Source organism: Notamacropus eugenii, chromosome 6 (assembly GCF_028372415.1).
Source record: "Notamacropus eugenii isolate mMacEug1 chromosome 6, mMacEug1.pri_v2, whole genome shotgun sequence".
In the NCBI taxonomy this organism is placed as follows: domain Eukaryota; kingdom Metazoa; phylum Chordata; class Mammalia; order Diprotodontia; family Macropodidae; genus Notamacropus; species Notamacropus eugenii.
The window spans coordinates 371,002,179-371,016,989 of NC_092877.1; the positions used below are offsets into that span (position 1 = coordinate 371,002,179).

The following is a 14,811-nucleotide window of genomic DNA, read 5'->3' on the forward strand; positions in this document are numbered from 1 at the left end:
AAAAAAACTTTGCTCTCATGAGCTCACAGTTTAATGGGGAAGCAACATGCAAACAACTATAAACAAACCAGACATATACAGAATCAATTGAAGATAATCACCAGAAGGGAGGCGTTAGCACTAAGGGAGGTCTGGAAATGGTTCCTATAGAAGGTGGGATTTTAGCTGAAGGAAGCCAGGAGGACAGGACAAGGAGATAAGAAAAGAGAGTATTCCAGGCATGGGGGAACAGGCCGGTGAAAATGCCCCCAAAGAAAGATGAAAGGTGTATTTTATGGGGAAAATAGCAAAGAGTCCAAAGGCACTGGATTCCACAGTATGTGAGGAGAAGGAGGGTGAAAGACTAGAACAGTAGGAGGTGCCAGGTTAGGAAAATGATGAATGCCAAACACAGGTTTTACATTTGATCCTAGAGCTGATAGGAGCTCCTGAAGTTATAATAGGGGATCTTTTTTAGACACTGTGGCTGCTGTGTCTTTCCCATGTTGAATCTGTGAAGATGATCTGGAAAGGCACGGGTAGACATTCCTCAGAAGCCTGATAGAAAGAACACCATGTCCTTAAAGTGGGAGAGATTCTGTTAAAAGCACAATGGCTCATTCAAAGTGAATGAATCAGATTTATCGCGTTCTAGGATCTAAAGAGTTTTTGAAACCTGACTCCATCCTCTCCTCTGTGAGCTATCCCACCCATCTTTGCCTCTACTTCATTACCAAGCACATTCTTATTTCCATCCCACCCCTAACCTTGAAATCCTCTTCACGACATTCAAACTTTCACTTCTTCAGGTCAAGACTGAGGCTTCCTGGTTGGTCGTCTTGAGAGTATGCCCACCCCCACGTCTCCATTTTCCCGCTCACTTTTACTAACTCCTTTAAGGTGGAGACTAGCGCAGTGTTGTGGAACAGTAAGTCCTTCCTAAATGCCACCTCTGTCTCTCTGTCTGTCCTCCCATTCAACCATTCACTGAGTCTCTCTGTCCATCCAATCCATCCATTCATTCATCTATCATCCAGCCAGCCAGCCATCCATCAAAGCCCCTAGGAAGGAAAAAAATCCAGAAATAAAATAAATGACTTCATTCTGAATTTCATACACTGTCCTTTCATTTTTAAGAGGTTCTACATGGTTTGGCATAGACAAACAACTATGTCTCATTTCAGATTTCCTTACTTTCTCAGAACTACCACCATAGTAAAAGCTTACTAAAGCAACCATGTCATACTGCAAGAAATGGAACAAATGCTCAATAAACCTCACTCATAGGGGTAAATGGTTCCTTGTGATGAATTTTGAGGAAAGACATACCTGATTGGAAACAGAAAACTCTCTTGAATCATGCATGGGTTCCAACAGGCTCTGGCTGCTGCACCCAGACCCTGTTCCAACCAGGACTCAGCCTCTTCTTGTTACAGTTGCTTCTACAAGCCAAGCACCCAAGAATAAGCCCTCCTCAAGAAGAGAGAGATAAACAGGAATTATGGGGGTGGGTCAGGGAGCTTCTAGAGAAATCTAACGTTAACTGATAGCACCTCATTGAATTTTTCTCTCAGACACATTCATGGCAATAGAGTCCTCTCCAAGACTTTGCAGACAAAGTGGGCAGCTGCCTGAAACATTTTATTGAGGGAAAATAATTATAGATTGATGTAGTGGAGAGAATACTAGATTCACCAAAGGGCAGGAACTCAAAACTTCTCCTCCCTCCCTCCCTCCCCCACTCCTTTTCCCACCTGTCTGTTTCCCTTCTGTTTCCCCAAAGCACTAGCTTTAAACCAAAGGATTTTTAATATGGGTCCATGAACTTGTTCCATGCTTGTGTGTGTGTGTGTGTGTGTGTGTGTGTATTTATACTTCAATATAATTGGTTTTCTTAGTAATCATATATTTCATACATTTAGAAACATGATTCTCAGAAAGGGATTTTACAGGCATCACCATTCTGCCAAAGGGAGCCATGAAACAACAAAAAAAAAAATGTTAGGAACCCCCAATTTAGAGTCAAATTTCCATCTCTGGTATTCTGTGTGACCTTTTGCAAGTTACTTAATGTCTCTGGGCCTCAGTTTCCTCACCTGTAGTATTTTTTTTAAAAAATAGACCACTTGACTTCTGAGTTCCCTCAGACCTCTAAATTTATGTTTCCATGACTAGAAGCCAGCTCTAGCTATTTTCAACCTACTATGCACCAGGCACTGTGCTAAGCTCTTTACAAACACCTCATTTGCTAATCACAACAACCCTAGGAGGCAGATGTAATCATTTTCATCCACATTTTGCAATTGAAGAAACTGAGGCAGACAGAAATTGGGTGACTTGCCCAGAGTCACATAGCTAGTAAGTGTCTGAAGTAAAATTTAACTGAGGTCTTCTTGACTCCAGGCCCTGAGCTCTACCTACTGCATCTGGGGAAGGCTGAGCAGTGGCACAAAGTTTTTCAATCTCCCTCCCCCCCTCCACATATATCTCCCTGTTTGGTCGCCAATTATCCCATTTAGTAGCCACCTCAGGAAATACTGATTTGGCTGTATCTTCCTCACCAGGTTGTGAAGAAAGCTTTTAGTAAACCTGCACCCACTAGACTGAGTTTTTGCCCGGTGGCAATATCTTAATTGATGTGAATGGTTTACCATTTAGGCCCATTTACCAACAATTATGTATCTCGTTAAATGAGTCAGATTAATTTTGGTGTTTAATTTTGATGTTCAAATTTGCATGTATATGATATTATATATTTTTCAATCTCCTTAAAAGCTCCTATTTAATAGAATCTCTCACATTATAAGGGCTTCAAGGCTTGGAGATCACTTTCCACACAACACCTTGGAGCTCCATCCTGCCTTTCCCTTCTTCATACACATTCTTTCCTCCTATACACTCTCTGGTTCAGGCCATACCAGCTACTTCTTGTCCCCTTCAGGAGACCCTGCATCTCTCAACTCCCGGGCTGTGCCACTGGCTGGAATATCCTACCTTTTCACCCCATATCCATCCCCTTCTGGGATTCCTAGTTTCCTTCAAAACTCAGCTCAAGTTTCACCTTCTACAGGAAGCTCTTCCTGGCCCTCCTCATGCCTGGTGTTCTCCTTTCCCAAATGACTTCCTCCCTTCTCCTTTCCCCGCCCCCCCCATCCTCTGCATGCTCATATAGGCCAATATTTTCTCTTCCATTAGAATTTAAGCTCTTTGAGGACAAGGACTGAGTCTCTGTCTGTGTCTGTCTCTGTCTCTCTGTCTGTCTCTTTCTGTCTCTTTCTCTCTCTCTCATCTATTCTGGAGCTTAGCACAGAGCCTAGCATGAAGTAAGCACTATTTAAACACTTGCTGATGAAGTAATTAAGGTAGGTAGTGTAACTACCACAGATGAGTTGATCAATGCTCAGAGAAAAGCATAGCCTCATAGTTCTAGAGATAGAAGGGACCTGGGGATCATTTGGTTAAGCCTCTCATTTTACATGTGGAAACTGAGGCCAAGATTAAAGGTGAAGCAACATGGGCAAAGTCTTATAGGTAGGAAGTGTCAGAAGCAGGATGTGAGCCTAGCCTCTCTGCCTCTAGATTCTGTGCCCTTTCTAATAAACCTGGCTGATTAGGTGACTTTCCCAAGGTTACACACCTGCTAAGTGCTACAGCGAAAATTTCTGATTCCCAGGGCAGGGATCTCTTTCTCCAGTCCATATAAATCTATATGAATCTCTGTTCATTCAACACGCACACGATTTTTAAAAAATGAACTGAAGTCTTCATAATTTTCATCAACATTAGAAAAAGTCGAGTCATGAGACTTTATCAAAAGGAAGAGAAATCAGGAAATTAGTCTATTTTTCTCCTTTTCCTCTGCCTATACATTGTCCAGTGTCACTGTCCTGAATTCAGAAATCCTTCAGCTGAAGGAAAGACCAAGTTTAACTTTCTCAGAAGATCTGAACTTGATCATTATCAGTTAAGAGAATACTCCAAGTTAACATCCTGAGGAAGTCGTTTGTTCTGAGAAGAACACTTCCATTCAGCTCTTGCAGAGAAGTCACAACTGCCAAGAACTGGGGAAAAGCAGACCTAATTCTAAAAACCCCAGTTCGTGTGTAAAGTGGATTACAAAGTGAGAGGCAGTGTTTGCTAATAGCCTCCCAGATCTGGGTCTGTGCCTTGTCTCTGTCTGACCATGATCCAATCACTTAATCCCTCAATACCTCCCTGAAACTTTCTAAGATGCAAAGTTGCCAAAGTGGTACCCATTATGCTCACTGGGAACTCCTGTAACAAGTCCTTAGCAGTGTCCCTGGAACGTAGGAGACATTCAAGAAATGTTTGATTGATTGACGGACTGATAAAAATAAAATCATGCGTCTGAATAAAAATGCATTATAACTGTCATGAAATATTTGACATACTGAAGAAATAATAAATTTATTCTGCTTAGGTCCTGAGGTTAGGACTAAGAGCAATGGATAGAGTTACAATTAAAGTCCTTGTTTTAGTTCAACATAAGGGAAAAAAATGTCCTAATAGTTAGAGCCATTAAGACGTGAATGAACTGCCTCCTGGAGTAAGGGAAAGGAGTTCATTATCACTGAAGGTATTTAAGGAGGAGTTGAATGACCACCTATTAGGGATGCTGTAGACAGAATTTATGCTGTAGGCAGAGATTGGACCAGCAAGGTGGCATAGTTGATTCAGATTTAAGAGGTCCTGAGTTCAGATCCTACCTCAGACTCTTAAGAACTGTGTGTCCCTGAGCAAGTGACTTAACCTTATTCTTACTTTCAGTATCCTCTTCTATAAAATGGAGAAGGGTGGAAGGGTGGACTTCATGGCCTCTAAACCCTAATACAATAATCCTCTGGTCCTGCAAGGTCCATTCCAATCCTATAATTCTATAAAGATCATAGCTGAAAGTCTGTTAACTAAGTCAAGACTGATGACACACATTTATTACTTATTCTCTATCAAGCATTGGGCATAAGCCTTTTGACTTTCTGTATCTGTATAGCTTTTGATAAAGGTCCCACAGCTTTGCCCCCAGACAAGAAGAATCACAATAAATCAGAGAATCTGAAGCCAACCACTCTATGCACATTGGCTAGTTTCATTTTGTCAGGCTTATGGACAAAGAAACAAAGACCGAGAGACTCAGACATAAGGGGCTGGATCAGCAACAGATGCCCGGGCTCCTGGCTTCCAGCCCAGAGCCAGCCATTTGAGTGCTCCACTAGCAACCTGGACCCTCTCTACCTTTGAAATACAAATTTTAACTTATGTTCCTGAAACTTCTAATGTAATGTGCTGCTGAGATGCAGGATAAAAGAAAATAATCCGTTGTCAACATGGAAACCTGTCATATCTTCAGGCTCAAGTCATCCCCCTGTTTTGGAATATTAATGGCATGCCAGTTGTCAGGAAGTCAAAAATCTTCTTTCTTAGATTTCTGCAGGAAGGAAACTTCACAAAATGGAATTTAATGGCTTCCCTATCCTCCCAAGTGGAGACCAAATATAGATTTTCAAAGATGCTTAGTAGCAGTTTCCAATTTTTCCTTATAGATAATAACAACTTGCAAAACCTTACTATGATTTACTAAATATTCATATGCCAAATAACTGAACTTGTAGGCCTATTTCTTACAAAAGTGAGCATTATGTATTTTGTGATCATATTCTAAGGCTGGTCAGAGGCTGGAAAGGATCCTGGAGAAATTGGAGTCATGTGTACTCCCAGAGCCATAACTAGTATGGAGTGAATGGGGCTTTGCCTCAGGGTTCTGTCATGTGGTGTGGGTACCTGATAGGATGCCACTGTTTTCTCCCCTTCTTCATCTTGGCAACCACTATCCCATGCCTCACCTCACGGTCCTGGGTAGACTCAGGGGCTCTAGGGAATTGGTCACCCATTTCCAGCACAACTCTACTTTGGGAGGAGTATTGTTTTCACTATTTTGTTTGCTTAACACCTCACTCTTTAACATTCCACTGTCCTCGTCTTCACCGAGGCTTTGGTGCACCAGATTTTCCTCAAAGATCTAGGGCTGTCCAAGTAGGTGCTGTTTTAGCTAATTACAGATCTGGAAGATAATTCTGCCCCTGTGGTCCTATCTTCTGACTGGGGAGGTCTTTCTGGTGCCTCTGGTCCCATGCTCACTCCTTCTCTCCTTTCTTACTTTTTCTTCTCCCTGAGGCCTTATACACTGAGTTCCTTCCCATCCTCCTTTTCTGTGCTCTCTTTCCACTATTAAAATGTAAGTTCACTGAGGGCAGGGACCTGTCTCTTTGCTTGTATTTGTATTTGCACTGCTTAGCATAGTACACATTTAAAGGGGTGGCACCTTGGAGAGTGCTAGGTCAGGAAAACCTAAGTTGAAATCCTGCCTCCCACACTTCCTTGTTGTGAGACCCTAAGCAAGTCACTTAACCCTGTTTGCCTCAGTTTTCTTCATCGGCAAAAAAGAGCTGGGGAAAGAAATAGCAAATCACTTCAGTATCTCTGCCAAGAAAATTCCAATTGGGGTCATGAAGAGTTGGACACGACTGAACAGCAAGAAAACAACAGTCAAATGCTTCCTGATTTGACTTGATTCTCTTTTACTAACAAAGAAATCTTGTCTAGACAAGGGTTGTTATTTTCTCTTCCACCAGAATGGAAGTGATAAAAGTAACCTCTAGGGGATAGGGCTATGAGGAAGAAATTAAAAACAACAAACCATTTATACTTACAGCCTTTTCTTTCTGGTTTATCACTATATCCAATTAACATATTTTTGAAAATCTGGTTATGCTTTTGCATATGTTTCATAAGGGGTGAACCATTTCTTCTAGGCTATATATGTAGAAAAAGATACAGATACCCAATGATCTCCCCACAATAACAAATATTATAAGGTTTAAGACCTACTAATATGATAGGACATAAAATCCGGCGGACTTAGATTTTAACTGCCTTTATCTTCACTCCTTTGAAGGTCAGGCTGGTTTAATATAGGGATCAACTTCTCAAAGTCTAAGGTCAGATTTCAAATACCAACCAACTCCTCTCACAGAGAGGACTTTGGAGCTTACAAAGGCCTTTTTTTCACAATTCTGTGATGCAAATAGTGAAAATGTTGCAGGACTCTAGAATCAGACTAGAAGGGACCTTAGAGGTCCAGCAAATCCAACCCTTTCATTTTTTTAGATGAAGAAACTGAGACTCAGAGATGAAACATTGTTCAAGGTCTCCCAGTTAAGACAAATCAGAGGTGAGATTAAAGTGACAAAGCTGTGCCCCTTCCACTGTTCCATATGGCCAGCATTACATAAAAGAAAACAGAAACTCAACTTGGATAAGTCTTTCGTCCCTGATCACAGAATTCAGTGTCACGTCTGGGATTCGAACCCACGTTTTTCTAACTCTAAGTCCAATATTCTCTCTGCTACATCATACTGCATTCTTAAGGTACTTGAAGTATTATGAAATCTGGATCTAATTAAGTACTGTTAAAGAAGGCCTTTCCAGAAGATATTATCTGCCTCTGACTCAGGGAAGCAGCTTGCTCTCCAGACTCTCCCATACAGTCCTGGAGTTCACATTTCTACAAGTATTTAACATTTCTTTCACTTGGCAAACACTAGAGACAATTCCTTCCCCAGAGAGCCCAGGTAGCCACATGCAAGTCCCATTTCTCTTTCAGGGAGGCCTTGGTCAGTATAAAACTTACTCTTTTTGGCAGAGAGCTATTTTTCCTTCAAGAAACTCTTCCCAGGAGCCATAAAAATCTCCCTGACAGTTGGAAAACTATTGAAGACACATGGCAGCTGAGTTCAACTAAAGCCTGGAATTACATTCAGGCAGTGGGTGGCAGAAGCTGGAGGAGATGGCATTCATTATCTTGTGAGAGGGGCAGAGCAGGCAGAGAGGGAAAAAAATACCAGAAAAGAAAAGATAGGAGGGTGGCTGAAAGATCATGGCTTCAATGGTGTTCCCCTAGGTAAGGCGATCCAGTCAGCATCAATCACTCAGGAACATTGATGAAGCTTCTGTTACATAAAACAAAACAAAACAAACAAAACAAACTAACAAAAAATACCTGTCTGGTAGCTCCATGATGGTCTACAAAGAATGGCAAGCAGATGAGAGCTTTGTAAAAGTAACAGAATGGCAGAAATGAATGGATATAAATATAGAGGATAACAACATAAAGTACGTTTGTGGGTTCTCCTTTTATCCCTTCCTTCCTACCTCTCCCTTCCTCTTTCTTTTCTTCCTTCCTTCCTTCCTTTCTTTCTTTTTCTCAGTATGTCTCCTTCATTCCTTGATTCATTCTTTCCTTCATTTCTCCTTTCTCTCAGAATGTTTCTCATTCATCATTTTTTCTTTTTACTTTCTTCCCTTTTGTCTTTCTCCTTTTCCTCACTTTCTCTCTGCCTACTTCCTTTTTTCCTTTCTCTCTCACACACAAAAAAGACCAGAGCTACTAAAAGTTTTATGCATTACAGAAACAAATAAAGGGATATTAAAGATGGGGATGATAAGAGAAAGTGTCATAGGATTCTGTACTGATAACTGATTGGTTCAGAGTCAGAAAAAATAACAACCCCCACGTTATGAACTTAAGTCGCACTTGCAGAGACTCAACTGACGAAATGTTAGTAAATCAAAATATCAGCAGGTACATCTATCTACCTTCTTTAGACACTAGAGACCCAAGGCTAAAGAGATCACCTCTCTCCCTCAAAAAAGAAGCTCTAGTTTTGATTTAGAAACATTTACTGAGTACTAATTATTCCTCTAAACTCGTGACTTATCTCTTTCCTATGGGGCAGTCGCTTAATTCACAACCATAGACTCTTAGAGAGTATAGTACCTCAGATCATTCAGGACACCCTTCCACCTTATTTTATAGATGAGATTTATAGAAACAGACACACAGAGGGGAAGTAAGTTGCGCAAAGTTAGGGGAAGACCCAGGACTAGAAGCCAGGTCTAACAGGGGAGTAAATCAATGAGTTAACAAGAATTTATTAGGTACCTATAATGTGCCAGGCACTGTCAGACTCTGGGTCTACAAATCCAAAAGTGAGAGAGTTCCTGACCTCAAAGAGCTTACCGTTATTCACATGGCCCTGGTTTGCATCAAAGAAAGAGAATGGGAAGCAGGCTGATAGCAAAGCCCTGAAATGACCGCTCCCTTCTCTCTCATCATCCAGGTAGAAGTTGCTATAACTTCTGGGCTAGAATAGTATCCTTTGTGGCTGCATTTCTTGCTCTTTTATGTGATAAGATAGCCCTAACATAAGTTAGTGATATTTGATCCAATTCCTAAGATGCTAAATTCATTACCTTCTTATATTCAAGGATGCTTTGGAGGAATATGATGGAGATTATTTTGTTCTACAAGTCAGAAAGGGGCATTGAGTTGTTGTTTGTACTTCATTCTGGAAGGGGACCATGAAATCAGGAAGGCAATGTCATGACTTGCAAGTGAATTGGATTAAAGTGAGGCAGCCCTGTGCAAAATCACCTGCCTCACTCTCTCCTCTGGAGTTATCAGGGTCCAGTGGAAAGATTTAGATCAGGGATACGGTGCCATACCAATCAAACTACCAGAAAACTATTTTTTAGAGCTAGAAAAAATATATCAAAATTCATCTGTAAGAACAAAAAGTCCAGAATATCAAATGAATTAATGAAAAGAAATGCTATGGAAGGTGGCCTAGCCCTACCAGATCTCAAATTGTATTATAAAGTAGCAATCATCAAAACCACTTGGTACTGACTAAGAAACAGAGGGGTAGAGCAGTGGAATATGTTAGGTACTCAAGACACAGTAGTCAATACTAGTATGACTATTACTACTACTATTTGATAAACCCAAAGACTCCACCTTCTGGGATAAGAACTCACTATTTGACAAAAACTACTGGGAAAATGATAACAGTGTGGTGGAAACTGGGCATAAACCAATGCCTGACACCGTACACAAGAATAAAGTCCAAATGGAAGATGATTTAGGTATAAAGATTGATACTATAAACAAATCAAGGGAGCAAGGAATAGTGTATCTGTCAGATTTATGGAGAATGGATAAATTTATGACCAAACGAGATAGAGAACATGATGAAGTGCAAAATGGATAATTTTGATTACATTAAATTGAAAACTTTTTGCACAAACCAACCCAATGCAACCAAGATTAGGAGGGAAGCAGAAAACTGGGAAAGAATTTTACAACTAGTATCATTTCTAAAACATACAGAGAACTAAGTCAAATTTACAGGAATACAAGTCATTCCTCAATTGATAAAGGGTTAAATGATATAAACAGGCAATTTTCAGAGGAAGAAATCAAAGCTATCTATAGTCATATGAAAAAATACTCTAAATCAGTATTGATTAGAGAAATGCAAATTACAACAATTCTGAGCTACCACATCACACCTATCAAATTAGCTAACATGACAAAACAAGAAGATGATGAATGTTGGACAAGATGTGGGAGAGTTGGAACACTAATTCATTGTTGGTGGAGCTGTGACCTGATCCAACCATTCTGGAGAGCAATTTGAAACTATGCTCAAAGGGTCACAAAAATGTGCATACCCTTTGATCCAGCAAAAATGCTCCTAGGACTCTATACCCTTCTTTATAAACATTAGCTAATACTAGTATGACTATTACTACAATAAGCCCCGCATTTATTTTTGGGAGATGGAAAAAAAAACTTTCTCTGAAATTAACAAATACTTATGGATCCTTCATTACATTTTTTGCAGGAGACCTCAAACTCTCTGGGAACACAATTGGACAGAAGCATGCCAGAACCCTGACTAATGAATTTCACCTTACCCTTTTCAGCTTCCCTTCATGGTCAAAGCTAAGTCACCCTAGGTACCTTAACCCCAGTTATCTCTTTCAGTGGTGCTTAAGGCATGCAAAGCATTTGCAAATGCCTTCCTAAGCACTCAGGTAAACACCATTATGAATGTCACACATTTTTCAGGCCCTTCTTTTTATCTAGCATCAGCAGGCTACTTTCACCATGAGCACCCATCAACACCTTCAACAACTCTGGCCTCAAAGTACTCATCTCAGAAATATAACAAGTTACTCATCAGAGGTAAGTAAATTCTTGTTCTAGCTTAAAACAAAAGGCATCAACAGCTAACACAAGTATGGGGTCTTTGTGACCCTGTAGGAGAGTCTACCAATTCAAGCAGACCAAACCTTTTGGTCTGAGCCCAAAATAGTTAAATGCACAAGTGTGGATACAAGGAGATAACATCCCTTAAAGAACAACGCTGCTAGGCATAACAGACTAGGATACCTCAAATCTAAACAGAAAGATAATTGTAAAAGAGTTGAAATGTGGGGCCTTTCTGTACAGCTGCTTCCAAAATAACAGTTGTGAGTGACTTAAACATTTTCAGCAGTCAGTCAATAAGCATTTGTTAAGCTCCTGCTCTGCGCCAGGAACTCTACCAAGTGCTGGGAATACAAATAGAGGCAAAAGATAGTCACTGTTCAGGAGAAGCTCACAGTCTAATGAGAGAGAAAACAAGTAAACAAATAAGGACAAACTAGCTGCATGCAAGATAACTAGGAACTAATTCAGAGAGGGCAAGCACTAGACCTAAGAGGGACTGGGCAAGGCTTCTTGTCAAAGGCTCAACGTCATCTGGGATTTAAAGCAATCTAAGGAAGCCAGTGAGTGGAGATAAAGAAGGAGGACATTAAGTGGGAGGGACCCACAGCCAGAGAAAGTGTCTGAGCTGAGAGATGAAGGGTCTTGTTCATGGAATAGGAAAAGGCCAGTGTCACTGGATCCAAGAGTACATGGAGGGGAAGAAGGTATAAGACTAGAAGGAGGCAGGTTATGAAAAGCTTTGAATGCCCAACAGAGCATTTTGTATTTGATCCTGGAGGTGATAGGGAGTCGCCGGAGATTACTGAGTAGGTGAGAGTGGATCATGGTGGTAGAGCTGATATGGTCTTGACTGTCTTCCATGTACTCTATGATCCCCAACATTGGCAATCTGGCTGCTCCTTGGCTATGGCATTCCCTTTCCATACTAAACACCCTTTCCTGTCTGTCCCTCATTATGGAATGCTCTCCCCCCTCTCCTCTGCCTTCTGCATTTTGTCTTTCCCATTTGAATGTAAGCTCCTTGAGGGGAGGGAACCATGCCTTTGCTTCAGTTTCCCCAGTTTTCCAGTTCTTACTTAGTACAGTGCTTAGTAAGTGCTCAACAAATGTTTGTTGACCAACTGAAAACATATCACCTTGTCATTGTGGATGGTCCATCTATCAACGAAGATCTCAAACTTTCTTTAAGTCAGTAGATGAATGAAGGGCTTATTAACTAAAATAAAGTATTTATTAAGCCTAATATTTGCATAGAAAACTTGATGTAAACAGAAAAGCAAGACAGTCCCTATTTTCAAGGAGTTCACATTCCAATGAGAGAGAAAACATATTCTAACTGTAAGCTAGATGGAAAGGACTATTGGCCATTAGGGCAGCAGCAAAATAGATGCCAATCTCTCTTCATTGATGCTGTTTCTGCCAATAAAATCTCATTCATTTCTGATGGTGATCCATTGGACACAGAAGCTTCCTTTCGCAGATCTTCCAGAGATGTGGCAGTAGCTCCTGCAGGAGCAGGCCTAGGCTACATCTCTGTAGGCCATGCTTCCTAAAGGAACGAGGGCTGAGGGCTCTTGGGGTCAGGGCTTTGGCTTGTCTCTATCAGGGTCAGGCAGTATTTGCCAAGCTGACTTGGTAGAACATGCTAGAGTTTGTTCTCCTTAGGTTCAGATTTAGAGAAATCTGCATTATCCCCATATCAAAGACAGGACATTGGTGGGAAAGATTAATCCATACTGTTTATTTAAAACTCTATATCAGTGCTATCCATGTATGATTTTATTAAATTTTACTTTTTAAAGATAAACTAAAACTAAATTTTTTAAACTAAAAAGAATTTTTTTTAACTAACCTGAGAAGCTAGGTGGCTCAGTGGATAGAGTGCTGGGCCTCGGTTCAGGAGGACTCCTCTCTCTGAGTTCAAATCTGGTCCCAGACATTTACTAGCTGTGTGGCCTTGGATAACCATCTTAACCTTGTTTGCCTCAGTTTCCTCATCTGTAAAATGAGCTGGAGGAGGAAATGGCAAACCACTCCACCATCTCTGCCAAGAAAACCCCAAATGGGGTCATGGCGAGTCAGACACACTGAAATGGCTGAAAAACAAAATTAACTTGCCCCTTTGGTACACAACCAAAGTTTTAACAGTTTAACAGCTGGGACACATCAGAAATAGAAGACTCTGACTTTTGCTGAGACACATATAATTACATTCCCACCCCTGAATAAATCCCTCTCCACAGAGCCAGGGAATCACAATATCTCATAGGAAACCAACAAATAACATGGAAACATAAAATGTATCCTTCTTTTCCAATCTTTGTTTGTAACTTTTACTTAGCTACTAAAGCTATTTAAAATCCCCTGATAAAAAATAATGTCTCCTTGGAGATAGTTCAGTTACATTTTACAAGTAAGAAAAACAATTACCAGTGGTTTCAATGTTTATCATTGTCACATTAGGACATTTCAGAGCAGATCAAACTTAATTTAGCTTTTTTGTTTTTCTTTTTTTAAAAAAGTTCCAATGAGACAGTTGACTATCTAAAATTAATTTCTAGCATAGTCACAAAAAAGATGACAAAATAAAAATTTTTAATAATTTTTGTTCTTGTTTTCAAGCTAGGAAGACAAAACAACGAAGATATGAAATGTCATTCAAAGAGAAATTTCATGATAAGGCAATATATTAAAAATGTTTGAGTTTGAGTTAGCATACACCATATCAGCAAACTGAAATTAGAGCCACAGGACCTGAGTTCAGATCCCCACTCTGCCATTTATTCTACCTGCTACACCCATATAACCACGGAAAAGTCACTAATCAACTGTCTGAACCTGTTTCCTCTTTGATAAAACAAGGACATTGGACCAATTCTCCAAGATATCCTATTATCTCTGAATCTATAATTCTATGACATTAAACATTAAAAATTAAAATTTAAAAATTAAAAATTACAAAGATTTTATTGACAGAAACAGCATCAATGAAGAGAGATTGGCATCTACTTAATTTACATTAAAAATATTTGAGTTAACATACACCATTTCAGCAAATTGAAATTACAACCACAGGACCCGAGTTCAGATCCCCACTCTGCCATTTACTCTGCCTGCTACTCCCATATAACCATGGAAAAATCACAAATCAATTGTCTGAACCTGTTTCCTCTTTGATAAAACAAGGACACTGGGCCAATTCTCCGAGGTATCCTATTATCTTTGAATCTATAATTCTATGATGCTCTGGGTCTCATTTGAGAAGAACATCAAATTCAGGAGTCACTCATCATCACCCAGCAGGAGGGAGCATGTAAGAGGTGATTTTCCTTTAGTCATGTACTTCAGGACTTTGATCAGGCTATCTCAACTCTACAGATCTGTTTCCTTGACTATTAAATCAGGTATTTGGACTAGATCATCTCTAATGTTCCTTTGAATATCTTAGATTCTTTGATTTCATACTCTGACTTCTTCGTCTTTGGTCAACTCTGATGATATCTCTTCTATGGAACCTTCCCTGATAACTCCACATCCTGTTCCAGTTATTAACTGGATATTATTAATATCCTTTCCCCTCCCAAGCTACCTTGTATCTCCCCAGCAGAATATAATCTTCTTGAGGGCAATTATCAAATTATCATTTTAACTTCTTGTTCCCAGCCCTTTAGCCCCTCATAAATCTGTTCACATGTAAA

General features: G+C 40.1%; 1 protein-coding gene across 2 annotated transcripts in view; it reads right to left on the reverse strand.

Annotated features, from left to right (window-relative positions):
* Positions 1–14,811, reverse strand: part of ARHGEF26 (Rho guanine nucleotide exchange factor 26) — a 131,639-nt gene that overhangs the window by 20,924 nt on the left and 95,904 nt on the right. The window lies entirely within an intron of this gene.